General features: G+C 43.1%; 1 non-coding gene across 1 annotated transcript; it reads left to right on the forward strand.

Annotated features, from left to right (window-relative positions):
• Positions 1-6,423: 6,423 nt before the first annotated feature.
• On the forward strand, positions 6,424-6,530 carry LOC111946588. The gene has a single exon (XR_002872321.1). It is a non-coding gene; the product is annotated as a U6 spliceosomal RNA (small nuclear RNA).
• Positions 6,531-20,320: the final 13,790 nt, after the last annotated feature.

Raw genomic sequence — 20,320 nt, forward strand, 5'->3', positions numbered from 1 at the left:
GTGTGTGCGTGTGTGTGTGTTTATGTTGGAATGTATATTTTGGGGGGGAGGGGTGTGTGTACTAAGGGGGGTGCAGTTAAAATTGGCGGGTAGGGCACTGAGGGGACATCTCCTGATTATTCACAGTGATGTCCCCTCACCCTCCCCACAAAGGGGCCTTAAATGTCTAAGGTGCGGTTAAAATTGGCAGGTAGGGTGCTGGGAGGACATCTGCTGCTTGCTGGAAGTGATGTCCAAGCACCCCCCCTACCAAGGGCCCTACATGTCTAAGGTGCAAATAAAACCGAAAGAGGGGGGGCCCACTCCATACGGCAACCATAGGAGGGGGGCCACTGCCAAGTAGCTCCCCCCCCAGGCGTATCGCAGGCTAAACCCCCCACCCCCTCACCCTAATATGAGGTAATATGAGGAAGGGGGTAAGTTGGGGACAGCTGGTAGACTGTCCCCCGGTGGTCAAACAGCCGTCCCCCAGCCCCCCCCCCCCCCCCCCCCCCCCCCCCAGCATAGGGGCCCGGTCCCCCCCAGACCAGGGGCCCCATCCCCGGAGGCGCCGACACACCCGGCCCAGCTCCACCCACCCCACACAGAGAGAGAGGAGCCAGAAAGCCCCGGCCCCCCGGAGCAAGCCCAGGCCCCCACCCCCAAGCGCCGGCCCTAGAAGAGCTCTGTTCAGGCCTCGACTGGACCAAAGCAGCCAACCGGCCGGGGCCGCCCCACAAGACAGGGCCGACAAGACCCCCACCCCACCCCAGACCCCGCAGCCGAAGCAGATGACCCCCAGAGCGACCGGGGGCCCCAAGAGGGTTGTCCCGTCCCGTCCCAGAGCCAGGGAAGGGCTGATCCCAGCCCCAGGTGCAGATGGGCAGCCCACCCAGCGCCGCTGCCCCCCCCCCCCAAGCAGGGCCCCCGCCAACCCCCCCCAACACAGACAAAGGGATCAACCCCCCAAGCCAATCCGGGCCGCCACCCCACCCCCCCACCATGCACCCCCACACCCAAGCCCAGAGGACCACGCAGCGCCCCCGCCCGCCCCACCCAGGCACCGGACCCGGCCCCCCGACCAACGTAGCCCCTACCATCCCCCGCCGGCCGCCAGAGGCCCCGAGCCCCACCCCCAACCCCGGCAGAAGGACAAGGAGCGGCGACGACCAGGCCCCCCCACCCCCTAAGTCACGGAGTTAGCCATGGGAGACCAGAGAGACTGAATTCTTCCAAAGTTACTTGAACTTTGGGCTGACATTTTTTTCCAAGCTGATATGATCAAGCAGCAGATTTCTGTGTTGACTTATATTTATATTTTCTCTGACAGGTTGATCTTCCCACATAACGCCTGTTCCAAGTCTAACCATGAGTTGGTTTCTGGATTATTTTTTAACCATTTTAAGATGTATTGTAATCTATTTGCAAGAAAGTAATTGTGGAAGTTAGGTAATTCTAATCCTCCACAGCTTTTTGCAGATTTTAAAGTTTTTAGACTAATTCTTGCAGGTTTATTGTTCCATAAAAAGCTTGATATGGATGAGTCTAATGTTTTGAACCATTTTAGTGGCGGTTGTGTGGGAATCATTGAGAAGAGATAATTAACTTTGGGTACGATTTTCATTTTTACTGTGGCTACTTTGCCCATAAGGGACAGAGGCAGGTTGGTCCAGCGTGTTAGATCGTCCTGTATGTTTTTCAGTAATGGGGTGTAGTTTAGCTGCACCAGTTCTGATAGTTTGGGGGAAAAATTGATACCTAGATATTTGATATTTCCTGATTTGACTGGTATTGTGAGTCTTTGTTCCGCATTCCTGTTGAGTTGTAATAAAACAGATTTATTCCAATTAATGGAATAGTCTGATATGGAGGAGAATTCATTAATGATTGTTGCTGTTTCATTTACAGAATGTAAATTACTTAAAAACAGTAATATGTCATCCGCATAGAGACTAATTTTATGATGGCTGTGTTTGGTTTTAATTCCATTAATGCTCTCATTCTGTCTTATTGCTGCAGCTAAAGGCTCAATAAATATAGCAAAAAGAGAAGGAGAGAGTGGGCAACCCTGTCTGGTTCCTCTTCCAAGAAAAAACCTGTTGGAAATCTGTTTATTAGTTCTAACTGATGCATTGGGGTTGTGATATAATATTTTGATCCATTTGATGAATGATTCTCCAAAATCAGGGGGCAGCAATAAGGAACTTCCAGTTTACTCTGTCAAAAGCTTTTTCAGCATCCAGCGATAATATAGTCATTTCGTGGTTTTTAATGGTGGCAAAGTCTATTATATTAACAAGTCTTCGGAGATTGTCATCCGAGTGTCTGCCTTTGATGAATCCAGTTTGGTCGAAGTGAATTATGTGAGGAGTGATTTTTTCTATTCTCTGTGCTAGTGCTTTGCAGATCATTTTTACATCTGCATTGATTAGAGAATTGGGGCGATAGCTTGAAGGACTATTGGGATCTTTGTCTGGTTTTAGAAGGAGGATTATGTTGGCTGAGTTCATGTTAGGTGGTAGAGATTGGCTTTCCTTGATAAATGTGACCGTTTTATAAAACGTTGGTGCCAGCTGTTCCCAGAATTCTTTATAAAACTCAGCAGGAAAGCCGTCAGGTCCTGGTACTTTACCATTAGGCATTAGTAACAGAGCTTCATGAAGTTCAGACAACGAGAGCGGAGAGTCTAAGTTTGTGATTTGATCCTCATTTAACCTGGGTAGGTTTACATTATTAAGAAATGAGTCAATACTTCGCTCTGACGGATTGATCTGTGGTGTGTACAAGTTTTTATAAAAGTTTTCAAATGCTTTATTAATTTTGACCGGATCGTGAGTGACATTTCCTGTTTGGTCCATAATAGAAGTGATTGTTGATTTTTCTCTATTAATTTTAAGCTGATTAGCCAGAAATTTGCCAGATTTATTAGAGTTTTCAAATCTTTCAAGTGGTTTAAGTTGATTTGATTAACAACTTGCGTGTTACAGATCGTTCGTGGTTGGATTGTAGGAAGTCAAATGGATTAAAAAAATAATTGTTAAACCACTAATATATAATGGCTCTGTCATTTTTTCTAACCTTCGTTGTCATCCTCCTGTGCAGAGCTCCCAGCTGTGTCCTGCTCTTTTCTGTTCAGGAAGTTGGTCTCAAGGCAAAACTCTGACTTGTGCTCTTGATCGAAAAACTCTTCATCTTTAGACTAATTTTGGTTCTTCATCTCGTCCCCATTCTCTTTCTCTTTAGTAGCAGCTTCCTCCAGCTCTGTCACCTATTCTTCATCCTTATAACTTCCATTCTCAGCTTCATCCCTGACTTTTGTAATAGTAAAAACAAAATGATAGTTAAAGAGCCACTCCAATCAAATGGTCTTTTAACATTTTCTTGTTCCTTTTTCCTGATGATGGGGTCATATATAAGGAAAACTGAGATTAAAATAGTGTTTCTGAGTTTTACTTCATTTAAATGATTGTAAAGCAACAACAGGCAAAATAAAGGCTTTTTAGAAAAGCTTGTAGTTATGTAGAAGCTATCAGCAGGGCACAAGCTCCGCTCCATTCTGATGCATCCACTTGCAGACACATAGATCCATGAACGACTTTGTTTGCACCAACTGAGCCAGCATCTGGCTCAGAACTGTACAGCTGGACAGCTCCAATATTTCTTCACCATTTCTGTTGCGCCAGTAACAATAGATGTGTTTGTGAGTGCCTGTAAGCTAGCAGAAGAGAGACTAAACAGATGGGTGATGGGAAGTGGGGGCGGGCTTGCTTTGTGCCAATGTAGCAGGATGAGTTAATTGGGCTCCCAGGTGTAAGCACTGCAGTCCTGGTGCTGCTAATTAGCACCAGGCCATCTATATAGCGGGACTAAGCTGGCTTCTGCTCATTCCTGCCGGAGACAGCCTCCCTGGGTTCCTGCACCTGGAAATGCAGCGATGTGGATGTCACCACTCCAGGTCATACAGCCAGTGAGCGTGTGACTGGGGTGGAGGCGAACTGGAACGGAGCGCATCGCTCCAGTTCCTTGTGATATCCCCCACTGACTGGTATGTGTGTGATGTGCGCCTCTTCACCCTGCATGTCCTCTGGTTGCAGAGGTAATGCCCTGCTGCCTGTTTTCTGGTTTGCCTCCACAGGTTGTCTGGTGGAACCCGCTGCTGCTGTACAGAGTTTTGGTCCTTTTTGTGAAAGTGTCCGTAGGTGTTCTCTACACGCCCCACCCCCATCCGCTTTGGTGGTCCAACGAGGGAGTCACTGACGGCGGCGTCTGCTCCCCCCTCACACTTCGCCTATGGCCAACCACGTGACAGAGCAGGTGCTCCTGGGAGTTGGAGGCCGGTAGTGACGTGATTACACCTGCCGCTTCCTGACCACCTGTAAGGGACTCGGGTACACAAACTCTGGGACTTCACTGGTTTGCTGTGTTTTGCTTGTTTGCAACTAGCCTGTCATGGGGTATTGGTTGTTCTGTTCCAGTGTTGTTGGGGTACCCGTGCTATCAACAGGTGGGCTTGAGGCCCTTGATGTTATTTGTTTTCCCAGAATCTTGTTACCAGGATTCTGGGATTTTTAGAAATTATGCATCAGACTGCAGAAGTTAGAGCTCTCACCACTGTGACGGGGTCCTCTGGTTCAGCTGAATTCTGGTCTGACTTCCTTACATCGATCTTTTAGTATGTTACATCGTTTTGTTCAGCCTGGGCCAGGGAATCGCATATTCGTTTTTTGCGACATTCCGGAAAAAAATGTGCGAGCTCGCGAAGATCGCAACAGTTGCAAATGCGCTACACATGTGCTTGCATGCTGTTTTCATCTGCTTAGGTGAAGTGTTGCTCACTTTGCAGAAAATTCATTTTCGCAGGGTCCTAGGTGTGTGCAGTTTTCGCTCAAAGATGCAGAAATTTTTCCAACTGCAAAAAAAAAATGATCCTTGCAGTCAGTGGCTGCAGGCCATAATATTATTTAAGTTTAAACCACATATTTGGTGATTAGTGTGGTTACTCTGCAAATAAGCATTAATAAGTGGGGAAAAAAGCACCTGTAAGAATTTTCAAAATATGCATAAAAATGAGAACAAGAGGTTTAAATCAGTACGCAAACTCTTGTTTCTGAACTCTTGCTTCTGTGTCGACGTCACGAAGTTGGGCTGGTTGATGTTTCTGCTGCAGTTCTAACCTCCATGTCTTGTTCAGAAGCAGAAATCTGGAAAGACACTGAACGACCAACTGTCCCTGTTGATGAAGGAATATGGAGATTCCCTCACTGCTCAGGAAGGTCAAAGGTCAGGAGTGGGAATTGTGAAGGGGGAGCTTCCTGCATCTGTGCAGAAGATCGTTCAAGTCCCACCTGGTACTTTAGATTGTCATAGGACATGCGGTCAAGGTCTTATTAAAAACTTCAATCTTTCAATGCTCCTTTGAACTCTGCCGTAGATACAGTTCTTAGATCTGCCACAATTCTGAAGGTAATGATTTAAAGTTTCTATTTTCATATTCACTTCTGTCTTTCTTCTCTAAACTGCATCAAGGAGTTTTTGGAAATTGACTCAGGAGAATATTGGCACAAAAGTGAAGTGTGAACTAAGTTACTGAAAGAACTTAAATGATTTTTTTTTATTTTCACCGACTTAAAAACGGCTCGGCCATGAGCCATCACTGAACAAACACTCAGCTGTGGGTTAAAGAAACTCCAGGTTTTTCAGGGGTTCAGGCCAGAATCCAGGTCCACAGAGCTGAACCACAGATTTTTGGTCTTATCCCGTGTGCTATCCTAGGCACTTAACATTGGGAGTTGGGTCACTTAGACCCCACAAGACAGAACCTTTTTTTTTTCTTCAATGATATGTGATCTTCACTGGTGTCCATGGATTACATGAAATCTTTCCACCTTTCTCCACCTTTGTCATGGTTGGGAGAACACGTCAATGCAAGGATGGGGTCATCTAAGATAGCACAAGGGTTAAGCAGATTATCTCTTCCTGCTTGAAGACAACAGAGCCTGTCCAAGCAGATCACACCATGTTCATCTTTCCACCTCCACATCTATCTAAAGACACAGGGGTTGGGTGGAACATATGAGGGGCAGGGCAGATGAAGGTCTACAGTTCTGCTGCTGGATGGGTGGAAAAGGGGTGTGGCCTCAGCTGAGTGTCCGGCTGGTGTTTTCAGCAAACCTGTGTGACATTGGAAAGGCCTTTTTTTTTTCTCCCATCATGCCTTGAAAGTGTCGCAGATTCATAAGGGGGCTGGACCTGTCAGATCAGAACCATTTGGGTCAAAGTGACAATGAAAGAGTTTTAGCAGACAGATAACTGCATACAGGAGCAATCAGACTATTATTTAAAATCTAAATTTTACGTCCTCAGCCCCCTACTGATTGAAACCTTTTGTTTACAAGCAGGAAATAAGTGAGCAGTATAAGAAGTGTTAGGACTTTCTCTATGGATGTACTAGTCTTCTAGTACATGTACTAAAACTGGAATGATACAGAGAAGATTAGCATGGCCCCTGGTGCAAGGATGACATGCAAACTTGTGAAGCATTCCTATTTTTCCCCATACCTGTTTTAGAAATCCGTACATTTTAGACGAGGGAAATTTGTTTTGGTTAACTATATATGTTTTGCCAAATAGTTCATTAAAAAGTATCAGAAAAAACAGAGGACAGAAGTAGATGAGACAAGTAGGTTAATAAACCAGAAAACCAGATCTCACCTCTTTGTTATATCTGGTTTATTGTAGAAAACACTTCATTGGAGTCAATTTAGATAAAAAAAATTAAAACATAAGGCCCGTTTTAAAAATGTCAATTTTGTGGGTTTTTAGCCCTGGTTAGATATAATGTTTTGTGATTATTTTGAATATTCTGCTAAATAACTCATAACTTCATAAACATAACTTCATAAAGGTCTTTATTTTATTAATTAATGGATTTAAATAAAACTGAAAGAAAAGACTGAATCCAAAGTTCCTAGCCTGAAATGATTTCATTTGCTATTAATTTTTCATTTATGTGACCAGCTATTCTGAATCATTTCTGTTGTTTTCATCCACCTTAAAGTAAAATTCAATGTGAGGCAACATATGTTGATGTGAAAATTTCATCCAAAATTTTAGAAAATGAAAAATATTTCCAGTGGGTGGTCCTTTTTCTCTCTCTCTCTTTTTTAGAAGACAATCAACGTTTGTATTTTTGAGGCTGGCAGTTGATGATCACTATTGGCAGAGCATTTAAAAGCTCCTTCGAAAGATGGAAGTGTTGTATCTTGCATTTGAGTGATAAGAACCAATGCTTCTGCATCCCTGCATTAATACAGTTAGGTCTGAATAAAATGTCCTTTCATACAAAAGGATGGGGTTGAAATTTCATGCTTTTATTGGTTTATTTGAGCAAAATTAAAATATTTATTACAAAGATTTTTATTGAGAGAAATAAAAGACTGAAGCCTTAAAAAAAAAAAAAACTTTATTAGTCAGTTGGATGCTGGTGTTTGTTGCAGGTTCTGGATGCCGGTCGGATCCGGGCCTTTGCAGAACCCTTGGTGCTGCTGCAGGATCCAGACAGCATCTTCTTCAAGATGGTTCAGCAGACGGGCAAACAGGAAGCTTCAGCTTTACATGAAGCAGCCAAACGGGTCAGTTCCACAGGAGACACCTCAGAGGATCCAGCAAAGTTCTGGCAGAACCAAACCGGGCCTTTCCTCCTGCAAGCTTTCAACAGCAGCCACCGTCTCGCCGCGCTGACGAACGGACACCTAGAGACGGCGGACGGTCACCTGGTCATCTTTGAAATGGCTCTGAGTTCAGACACGCTGCTGCCTCAGAACGGAGGAGTCTGGCCCGAGAGGGTCCAGCCTCTGATGGAAGCACTTACCTCCAGTTGGGACGCTGCTCCACAGCCGGCATCAAACGCCACAACCATGCACAAAGCTTGTTCAGCCAGAGAGAGAAAGAGAGCTGAAAAGTTCTCCTCTTCCTCACACGCGAGCGTTGCTGAGATGAAGAGTTTGTTTCTGTAAATACTTTGCTGCACGAAACAAACATTTCAGTTTTTGGACTTTTGTGTGTTTTTGAAGCAGCTGAAGACTCAAAAACTCTTCATACAAATATTTATAAAAACCTCAAAATAAATTAGACTTTCAAGACTTTTTTCCAACTTTGTATTTCATCAAAAACATTTAAATCATGAGTTCATTTCACTGAAAGTTTTTTTCTGGACTGTGAAATCTGTCAGTTTGGAGGCTCAACTGTGTGAGAAAAAAATCATGAGCATAAAAATCTCAGGTAAGACCACGCCCTCTTTAGAAAAGACATAACACTGAGGCCTTGTGACATGCATTAAACCCAAAATAAACCTGAAAAAAAGGTTTTGTACTTCAGAAATCTGAATTTATGCTGAATTTTCCATAAGAATACTTTTTAAATTGCAAGTTTTATAAATGTTATGACTTTTAATCCCATTAATACTGTTTTAATATAAAACTAGTGGCGGGCAACAAGAAGAAACTTTGTGGCTTCAGTTTAAGAAACAGTGACATTTTCACGTCACAACGCAAGAAAGAAACTGAAACATGAAAAAACAGGATTTTCTGTGAAGAAGTGTAAATGCAGGAAAAATAGCAAAGAACAAATTCAGAAATCAGAAATCTCTGAGAAATAAGTAGAAATTTTGACCAAAAGCCCCCCCCCCAAAAAATTAATGCCAAATGTTCCAGATCTGAATGGAAAATGTATTTTAAGGAAATAAAAAAAAATATTGGAAATATTCAAATAAATGTAAATTGTACTAAAATGCTATAGAAACGAGGAAAAAATAGCTTAAATTAAAGGTTTTAGCAAATTTTAGCAAAAGACCTTCTGGGGCAGCTCCTCCACTGCAGACTGCCCCTGCAGGGGCGAACTCGGAGGTGAAGCCCCCCCCACCTCAGTTCTGCGGCCGTGTGGGAAAACAGAGGGTCGCCTCCTGGAGGGCCTGCCACAGACCTTCATCGATGTGCTGGCTGAACGGGTCCAGGTTCTTCCTCACAGTGTCATGAAGAAACTGGGTCCTGGACAGAGAGTAGGGGTGGGGTGGAGTGCAGCATTCATTTAAACTGATTTGCAGATCATAGACGAACTTTTGATCTGTCTTCTGTTGAAAGAGGCGAGGAATTTGAAAGCATCAACCAGTCTGTTGTCTGTGACTCATCATCAACGTTTATTAACCCTTGTGCTAACTTAGATGACCCCACCCTTACATTGACGTGTTCTCCCTACCATGACAAAGGTGGATAAAGGTGGAAAGATTTCATGTAATCCATGGACACCAGTGAGGTTCACAAATCATTGAAGAAAAAAGGTCCAGCGCACTGTCTAGTGGGTCTAGTGGGTCTAGAGGAAGGGAGGAAGGGTTACATCAGGCTTTGAGACCTGAATGAGGCTCAATTCTGCTGTTTCAACGAGTGAAAGAATCTGGATCTTCATCAGAAACTCAAACAAACTGTTTAGTCCTTACTACTTTAAGGCTTCAGCACTTAAATGAAGTTGTCAAACTGCTTTGCTTTGTTTTATTTGACACAAAAATTTCCAAAAAGTCTGAAGTTCAGTGTGATGCCTGAGAGACTAATGAGGATACTCCCCCCACCGTATTTCATTTATTCCGTAAATCAATACAAGATTCTAGTCGTTTTTACTTATATTGTTTTCATCATGTAAAAATTTTTTGACAATATGTTAACAAATGACTTGATGGACCATCATCACTGACAGTGAAATTCTCTGGAATCATCAGGACAGATTGGTTTGCCTGAATAGTTCAGGAACTGGTCTTTGTGAGTTTCTGTTGCAGGTTCAATTCCTTTATCCATAATTAGAGTTGAGAATCATCTGAATTGGAGTTTTACAGGATTCAGCCCAAAATAGCAGTAAACTGAAGGGTCTCAGTGTAAAGCCCTGAGGTACTCCTGTCAGGACGTCTTTGTCTTCAGTGTGTATGTGAGGATACGTCTGCGTACTTGAGGAATGATGGACAGGTCTGGCGCAGGTCATGGAGGCCGATCTCAGAGGTCAGAATTCCGTTGATGTACATCTTTCCCTTAAGTTTTTCCATTTCCATTTATCCAATGTGATTCTTGTTTTATGTCAGGATTCACAGATAAATTCTCTTTTGCATCATCTCCTCTAAACCACGTGTTAAACTCAAGGCCCGCCATGTCACTTTATGTGGCCCGAGAGAGCATAAAAGTTATAATTTCTTAAAACAAAAAATAAAAATATGTGTGTATTGATTCATATCTAGGGTGTATCAGACTGGAAATATCGGATTGGGCAACTATACATTAGGACTTAAACACTGTCCATACCACCTAACCTGAAAGAATCAATTTCAAAAAGGATTTATGCTTGAGTAATAAGCAAACATGTTTTCTATGAAACTGTGATTGTAACTTTAAAAAGTTATAATAAATATATATTGAGTTATTTAACATTAAGGAGTAGATGCATTTATTTTTCATTACATTTAGATTAGATGGATGGATGGATGGATGGATGGATGGATGGATGGATGGATGGATGGATGGATGGATGGATGGATGGATGGATGGATGGATGGATGGATAGATAGATAGATAGATAGATAGATAGATAGATAGATAGATAGATAGATAGATAGATAGATAGATAGATAGATAGATAGATAGATAGATAGATAGATAGATAGATAGATAGATAGATAGATAGATAGATAGATAGATAGATAGATAGATATTCTTTATTGATCCCACATTGGGGAGATTCACTTGTCACAGCAGTTCCAAAGAGCCGAGAAAAGAAAAGTGACAGCAATGTGCAAAAGTGGGTTAGCCGTCACGTGACATAAGACGTGACACACATGCGCCATTACTATGCATTGAGTCTTGCCTGTCTTGTCAGTCTTGACAATGTCCAAACAGGTACACAAAGAATCACAAAAGGGGATCCAATGTTTTACCATCAAAGGCAAAAAATTATGACAGCAAAATTTTACAATACCATGTTTTTTGTGTAATTCAATTTTTTTTTGTTCTGTCTGAGGCCTGATGCTGGGGCAGAGGCAGGAGCTGAAGAAGTTCCTGATGAAGGGGCATAGGGAGGAGCAAGGACAACTTCCTCAACACGTCCATCTGGAGAAGATGGAGGGAGAAGACAATGTTCTTATTCTTATGTTGGAATATTGTTGGTATTTTTTAAATTAAACTTGTTTTGATGTATGAGTTCAGTTTTTTTTTGTTGACACGTTAAATTACTAGTAATTTTACTGCTTTAGTTAATATTTAGGTTTTGACTGTTTTGTATTTGTGATTCCCTTCCTATTGTGTCATTGGCCTGATCAGCCAGTATAAAATCTCCCTAATGTTTCCTGTTGGTGGGTCAGTTTAGGTTCAGTTGGTTTGAGCTTTTGTTATTGATTCTCTCAGTTACATTTTTGTTAAGTTGACCCCATTTTATTGTAAGCCCATGACATTTTTGGGTTGGGTAAAATAAAACCCCTGATTTGAAGCTGTTTTTTGGTCCTGTGGCTCAATCTCTGCCGAGCAGACCCTGACAAGAAGTCTGCAAGGTACCGGGATGGACATCCTCTTCTGTGATGGTGAGGGGGGGGGGGGGGGGGGGGGGGGGGGGACACGACTGCATGGCTGGGCCGGGCTGCTGGCCGGGCTGCTGTGTCAGAAGAGATGATGACTGACCTGGTCTTAATCCTCCTCGATGCCCTCATCCTCCTCTTGGAGAGCAGTGACAGCAGCAGCCTTGTCCGGAGCATCATGGTCCAGGCTGACATGCTGCCCGTCTGCTGGTACAAGTACTCCACCCCGATCAGCTCCCCTGCAGTGACGACAGAGAGCTCAGGTCACTTTTGTAGGTTGATATGAAGTCAGATCTACACCTCTGGCCTCTTTTGTCATTATACATCTGTGTATGCAGCAGGTTTGGTGAAATCCTAAACCCTCTAAAGACCAAGCAACCATTGGCTCTTCTGGCTCAGGGCGTGCTTGAGGTGGCCACTGTAGGAGTCCAGAGGCCACAGATGTTCCTGAGCTGCAGCATCTGCTGCGCCATGCTTTTTCCACCTCACCAGTCCATCTATCAAGAACACCTGGAAGTACTTGGGGCTTGCAGACTTTCCCAGATGGAACCGTGTAAACATCAGCAGTTACGTTTACAGATGGGAAATTGCAAATAAAGTCTAAAGTTCCACCATTTACTCCGTTAAACTGAACAGAATCTGCACTTGCCTGAGATGAACTGCTGGCCTCCACTCCTCCTTGAAAACTCTCTGGATCACGTCTGGATTGGTCAGGCCAACCATTTCGTGCTTCCCCTTCAGAGCGCTTAGCCTGAGTCAGACGGTGGGCATCTCTGGGGTCCACCTCGAAGAGGGACCTTGGCTAGTTGATACCGACTCATATGTCCGGTTGCCATCCTGGACAGAGCCCTCAGAGCAGGTAAGGACGCTCGAGGACCTGACCATGCTCGTTACCAACGTTGGTATTCCAGACAGCCGAGTCAGAGGTAACTCCTGCGAGCTCCTTGTCACCTGAACAGAGATGTTTTTTTAAGAACAGACTCAGACTGCTGTTTGAGAATCCACAGGGGAAAAACATTCCCAAACCTTCTTGGTGGAATCCATTTTAAGGATGGATCCAAAGTTTGTCGTGATCCTGGCCTTGTAATCCTCCACTCGCATCAGGACGTCGTGGCCATCAGCAGCCAGACGGGTGACTAAAGAGGGGGCAATGGTGGAGGTGGTGGAAACTGCCCTCTCATGTTGCTCAAGGCCAGGAACCGCTCGCAGATGCCAAGCTAGTGGATCGCTCTGAAGTCTGAATGCTGCTCCCGCAGGGTTTGTGTACAGCCAGTTGGCACTGTTGGCACCAACGTGTAAGAGCTCATACAAACCAATGAAAATTTGAAATAAAGGTTGAAACATCTTCACTAATGAACATTTTTCAGCTGTTCTGGATCACAGAAGCAGGAAGGAAAAACTGATGAAGATCTAGCAAACAACTAAACTGATGAAGATCTAGCAAACGACTAAACTGATGAATATCTAAAATTTTAATCCAGTTTGGTGAAGAGGAGGATGTTGATCTAATGATTGTCTTCAGCAGACCTTCATCTTCCTCACATCATCCTCACCTGCAGAGAACATCTGATGACATTTCTGGTTTGTTTCGTGTCTTCATGGTGGATCAGAGAGCTTCAGTCAGTGGTTGAGATTTGAACCTGCACTCTGTTGCAGGGACATACGCTGCTGTTCAGCCACTAAGATGACTGGTGTATGATGTTCATGTCTGAGTTTCTTCCCTTCATCTGAATGAGGATCTGCTGCTGTGATGCGGACAGAATGGCTCAGTGGAAACATGTCTGACGCCAAACGTGGAAGTGTGAAGGTTCAAAACCCACCAAGGATATTTGTTAAAAAACATAGGGTTTTTTTCAGAGTGTAAATCATCTTCACTTCAAATAAGAGACGAGCAGCTGATCTGCTGCAGACAGAACAGCTCAGTGGTAATGACTTAATTCTTGGAGCAGAACACTGAGGGTTAAATTCCCACTGAACATCTTTCTAATCAAACTAATGTTTTTTTTCAGAGTCTGGAACGTCTTCACCTCATCAGCACAACGAGCTGCTGTGGTGCAGACATGAGGGCTCAGTGGAAAAACATCAAACAGTCACAGCAAAAGTTTCAGGGTTCAAATCCCATTGAATATGTTTGTAAATAAACCAATAGTTTTTCCTCAATGTGGAACGTCTTCACCTCATAAGAACGACAAGCTGCTGTTCTTGTCTAGGTAGAATATTACAGTGGTAGAGAGCAGGTTATTAAGAAATGAGGGTGCAGGTTCAATTCCCACTTTTTGACAGAGGCAGTAACTTTCCTTTTCCTTTCTCCTGGAGCCTTTTTTTCAGTTTGTTTCTATTTTTTCTTCTGAGATCTCAGAATTTAAGGACTTTACTCCATACAGGGTATTTGTATTCAGTCAGAATTTAAGGACTTTACTCCATACAGGGTATTTGTATTCATTAACCATTTAAGGTGTTGTTGGACCCAACGGTGATTTATTAAGAAATACTGAATATTATTCTATGTCATGATTGATTGATTTTTCGGTTCTGTCATTGTATCTTATTTTTTTTTCCACACCACACCCATAATTTAATTCTTGTTCTCAATTTATATGTTGATATATTTCCTTGGAAGGACGTGTACTGAATAACTTGAAAAAATCTGAATATAGATTATTTTTCCTTTATACCATTTGATCGGCGTCGAGTGTGTTATTGTGGGTTGGGAGAGAAATAAAATCTACTACCGCATTCCTCCTGTACAAACCTTGAGTATAAAGAAATAAGTTCACATTGGGAGCTTAATTGACATCCCACTTGGGGTTATCCAGGTAGGCAGGGTTACATTATTTTTAAACTTTCTTAACACTGAGAAAAGATCCTGATGCAATTTAACCCTTGTGCTACCCTATGACCCCACCCTTACATTGGCGTGTTTTATCTCTACCATGACAAAGGTGGATAAAAGTGAAGAAGATTTCCTGTTATCCATGGAGACTAGTGAAGATCACAAAACATAAAAGAAAAAAGGTTCAGAGCACTGTCTAGTGGGTCTAGATGACCCACCTCCCAGTGTTAAAATGCCTAGGATAGCACAAGGGTTAAATGTCTACAACTCAACGGCCACTTTATTGGACACAGCTTGCTAGTACCAAGTTGGCCTCCCCTTCTGCCTTCAGAACTGCCTTAATCCTCTGTGGCATCGAATCAACAATCTTACTGGAAACATTCCTATGAGAGTTTGCTTCATGTTGACGTGATGACATCACACAGTTGTCGGCTGGACATCCATGATGCCAATCTCCTGTTCTATCACATCCCAAAGGTGATCTGTTGGGTTGAGATCTGGTGACTGTGGGGGCCATTTGAGGAAATGTTGAAAAAACCAGTCTCAGATGATTCCAGCTTTGTGCCTTATCCTGCTGCAAGTAGCCATGAGAAGATGGAACATTGATGTCATAAAAGGAAAAAACATAGAATAGAAAAACATAGAAACAAGAACTGAGGCCCATATCAGCACCAAGCAAATATGACTATCGGTGTGTTCTGGTTAATGGGTCTTCATGATGCTTATATGGATTTTTTTTTTTAATCAACAAAATCAATCTACATCCCAGGGGCTTTATCAGTTTTTAAGGTGTCATTAACCCACAATGAATGAACTGTTTACATGCAACACCATCGGATCAACAATCGGCATAACCGACCCATCTCGATCGGAAAGAAATTTTGATCCGAACGAGTCTGATCGGGGCAGACTATTCCGAACGGCGTGTTTACATGCCGCATTTTTCTTCTGATCAGGCGTTCTTTCTGATTACTTTTGCCCATGTAAACGCAGCTACTGACTGCATGACTGACTGCATTACAGAATTTATTCAGTTATTTGAAAAGTCTCGTTCCCCTCTCGAATTGTTCGATGCTTCCCCAACGACAAACCCAGGATCAGCAGTGACCTGAAGAATCTCCTGAACAGGAAAAAGAGAGCTTTCAGACCCGGAGGAGCTAAAGAGGGTACAGCACCGATAAGTACGGCATCAGCTGAGGAAGGGGAGAGATTCCCACAGGAGGAATCTGGAATCCAAACTCCATCAGGATAACATGAGAGGAATGAAGAGGATCGCAGGATGCGGGGGGAGAAGCAGACCCATCAGAGGCAGCAAAGAGAGAGCTAACGAGTTTAACACCTTTTTATGTAGGTGTAGCTCTCTGAATGCCTCTGCCTCCTCCCCCTGCCTTCATCACACCACCCCCTCTGCTTCCTCTCGGTTGCTGCACAAACTGTTTTTTTTTCGCAGATCTTTTGCCTGAAAACAAAAACACAGGTTGTGCCGTGAAGATTCTTCAAACTAGAACCTTAATCTTAAACTAACAAGGATGAAGAAATCAAAAGAAAACCGCGGCTCACTTAACCTTCGGACAATATGGAAGTGGATGCTTCTAAGGAGAACCGACACATCAAAGAAATCCATTCCTATGCATGTCAAATGAAGGATGATGAAGAATGCTCTTCAATGCCCAACACACCTATGAAACGTCCCCCTGAAAAGGTGAGAGAAGAAGAAAAGCAAAATAATCCTGATAAAACCGCTGCTACTGAGCCAACTTTGTCTGAGCTACAGTCCACCATTATCACAGCAGTTACTGAAAAAAATGAACGAACAAGCAGACAAAACTGATAAAGCTGTGCATTACAATACTGTCCAAATTGACAATTTGAAGAAGTTGCACGATTTTTGCCATCAGGACGTAATGGACTTTAAAAGGAAAAAAATAAACGAGAGCCTGAAAAAGCTATGTAAACAGCTAGAGAGGTTGGAGAGATGGAAAACCAAAAGGAATGATGCAGACTGCTACAGCAGAAGAGTGAATCTACGCCCGTCTGGTGTCCCTGAATGAAATTCCGAGGACATCAAATCAAGGGTCCAAGAAATTTTGAAAGAGATCTTACCAACCAAAGATGCTGCAGTGGTGGTCTCAGCAATCGACGTCGCACACCGAGTTGGAAAGCCCAGTGGGAATGGAACCATTCAACGTCCCCGGCCCATAATCATCAGGTTCCTGTCCAGATCGGCCAGAGATCTCCTGGGGAAAAGTTCTAAAAAGAATGTCTACCTACTGGATCATCATCTCCGTCTCCAGGAAGATCTCACATCTGCTGATGAAGAAGCTTGCAGCCACTTATGGCCAGTGATGAAGGCAGCCAGGGAGAAAGGAAAGAAAGCCTACTTCTTTGAAAACATGACTTTCATGAACGGCAAAGAAATATTACTGAGTTAAGTTGAATTATGTTTGTAAAGGTCAGTATGACAGTATAGAACAGACTAAAGGTTTAAGGTATACTGAATATGTGCAGCGGTTCCTGAACAAAACCAAGAAGTTCCTAAGTTAATTTATTTTCTCTTTTATCTTGTTCAGTTCTTCCTTGTACAGGCTCTGCAGAGTCTCAAATTTGAAGTCCCAGAAGCCAACAAGGGCCTGTCCCTCCTGCCCAGGCCTCAGGAGACCTCACCCGTGCCTCCTCAAACGCCTGCTGGAACCTGACCGCCTCCACAAAGTCAGAATGGGCTGAGGAGTAACAGATGAGGCCGTCCTGCAGGTCCAAAAGCTCTGGTAAAACCATCACACTTTAATGTAAGAGAGAAGAATCTCAGACATGTCACCTTGTTGACCATCAGTGGGGGGTGAGACGCTGTCCTTCTGGTGGGGGGACACCAGGTTGATGGCGTAGCTCACGTCATTTTCCAGCAGCCAGTTGAAGGTCTTGACCTGTTATTTTCCAAACTGGACCTTCCACCGGTTAAGCACCAGGGTGGGGTTATGGACATGCCCCCCCCTCGCCTGTGACATGGGCTCGTGCCTCCTCCACCTCCTTCGGGGTTTTGGCCATGTGGCTCTCTCTTTGGGGGACAGAGTGCTTGTGCCTCCATTGAGGCTCCTGAAAACTGAATGTTCAGTCGAAACAAAGCGAAAACCTCCAGAAATGTTAATGAAAAGACTGAGAAAAGTAATAAAGAGTTATAATTTCAGTGAAAAAGACCTAGCAAACGAATAAACTGATGAAGATCTAGCAAACGACTAAACTGATGAACTGATGTCTGAGTTTCCTCCTTTCATCTAAATGTAGATCACCTGTTGTTATGCAGACAGAGTGGCTCAGCGGAAACACGTCTGACCCTAAAATGTAAGGATGATGGTTCAAAACCCACCAAACATTTTTGTTGATAAACTCAGCAGTTTTTTTAGAGTGTAGAACATCTTCCCCTTAAATCAGAGATGAGCTGCAACCCTGTAGCAGACAAAGCAGCTCAGTGGGAATGACTTAAACTCATAAACTGAAGATTGGGTGTTCAAATCCCATTCCGTATCTTTGTAAATCAAAGATTTTTTTCAGAGTGTAGAACATCTTCACTTCAAATAAGAGACGAACAGCCGCTCTCCTTTAGACAGAACAGCTCAGTGGTAATGTCTTGATCCTAGAAGCAGACAATGTGGAACGTCTTCACCTCATAAGAACAACAAGTTGCTGTTCTGTTGCAGACATGAGGGCTCATTGGAAAAACATCAGACCATCAAAGCAGAAGACTGAGGGTTCAAATCCCTTTAAGTGTCTTTGTAAATAAAACTAATAGTTTTCTCATAATGTAGAACGTCTTCACCTCATAAGAACGACGAGCTGTTGTTCTTGTCTTGGTAGAATAGCACAGTGGTAGAGAGCAGATTATTAATAATCAGAAGAGTGCAGGTTCAATGCCCAACTTGAGACAGAGGCAGTAACTTACCTCTGTCAGCTAGAAACTTAAAGACTCAAGATAATTGAAGAGAGCAGGAGCTTATCATTCTTTTGAGGTGAAGACGTTCCAGACTCTCAAATAATTGTTATTTTTTTTAAAAGACACTTTGGGAGGATAAAAACTCTCCCAATGTTAAAGTGCCTTGGATAGCACAAGGGTTAAGCAGATTATTTCTTCCTGCTTGAAGACAACAGAACCAGTCCAACCAGATCACACTAGGTTCATTTGTCTGGCTGAAGACAAGGGGGTTGGGTGGAGCATTTGAGGGGCAGGGCAGATGAAGGTCTACGGTTCTGCTGCTGGATGGATGGAAGAGGGGTGTGGCCTCAGCCTATTGTCCTGGGGCCTCATTTATAAAACTTTGCGTAGGATTTGCGTCAGAAGTGGCGTACGGATGAAACATAGGACGTGTGTACGCACAGAAATATTCGGATTTATAAAACCGTGCGCACGCACATCCTATGCATCTTTCCCTTAATAAATCACAACCAATTCTAAATGCTGCGCAACTTTTGCGGCTTCATGACACGCCCATAGTTGCCCATAAATAGTCCGTGAAACGCCCACAAATTAATATTCATGGCTTGCAAAATCATGGCAAACACAGAGAGGAAATCAAAAAAACGTAACTTCACTCAATGTGAAGTAGAAGTTATCGTTGGCGATGTGGAAAAGAGGAGAAGAATGTTGTTTGGAGGGCACAGTGTCACCGGAGCGCCAGATGCACCGGGTGACACACGTGGTTCCTCCGAGTGCTCCTCTGTCGCAGAGGTCCAACAGGACGGCTCGAGGAAGTTGGAACCGGCTCATAAGCCACTCGTCCTCGTTTGTCAGCAAGTCTTCTTGCTGTCTAAAGATGTGTTCACTCCGAATTCTTCCATTTGCCACATCTTCTAAGAGAGCAAGATCAGCCATTGTGCGTCATTACGCATTGTGATGGGGCATTTTATTTCCCTCCATTTAATTACATCTGACAAGCTACAGATGTCGGTAATAATCGACGTGGAAATGGGAAATTGATCAGCGCAAATGTAATTTCTTGTTGCTTTCTGAAAGGTTGAGACATACGCCATACATGATTTTATCAAAATAAAACAAACTAAAGGCATATGTATGAATACCATAATTCCATAACTTATGAAGAAATGTTTTAACATTAAAACAACTTTCCCCAGTGGACAATTAGTACGTCTGTACGTCCCTCCGCACCTATATCTGCTCCGCCAGACGGACACACTGACGAGAATATCAGTTTTGTACATTATTTCGTTCTGTTAACTATATTATTTATGAGGATGAATTGCACAACATGCCAATATTGCAGAACATATTTCACTTTTCTTTTTGCAAATATGTGTTCATTTGAATTTCTGTTGTAATTTTCGTTTGATTTTTTTTGTATGTTTCACTGCTGATCGATCAAACGGGTGTTCGTGTAGGCTTTTAATTGTAAGACTTGTTTTGTGAAGTCTTCATGTTATTTATGAGAGGCAGTATTGTCATTTTCACTTTCACGTGTTTCTTCCATCTGCCGACGGTGTCGCCGTTTCTCATTTCAGCAGTTTTTGTGCGTACGCCTGGGTCAGAGCTTGCATGAAGGTACGCACATTTTCCCGTCAAGTTTGCTTTTTATAAATATCAATTATTGCGTAGAGAGTGGAAAATCTGTATGACATTAAAAAAGGCATTTTTTCCCCCCCATCATGCCTCAGAAGTGTCGCAGACTCAAAAGGGAGCTGGACCTGTCAGATCAGAACCATTTGGGTCAAACTGACAATGAAAGAGTTTTAGTAGACAGATAATTGCATACAGGAGCATTCAGACTAATATGTAACCCTTGTGCTATCTTAGATGACCCCAATCTAAATTTTACATCCTCAGGTCCCTCCTGATTAAAACATTTTGTTTACAAACAGGAAATATGTGGGCACTATAAGATGTGCTGTTGATATACAACATGAAT

Source organism: Oryzias latipes, chromosome 2 (assembly GCF_002234675.1).
Source record: "Oryzias latipes chromosome 2, ASM223467v1".
Taxonomy (NCBI): domain Eukaryota; kingdom Metazoa; phylum Chordata; class Actinopteri; order Beloniformes; family Adrianichthyidae; genus Oryzias; species Oryzias latipes.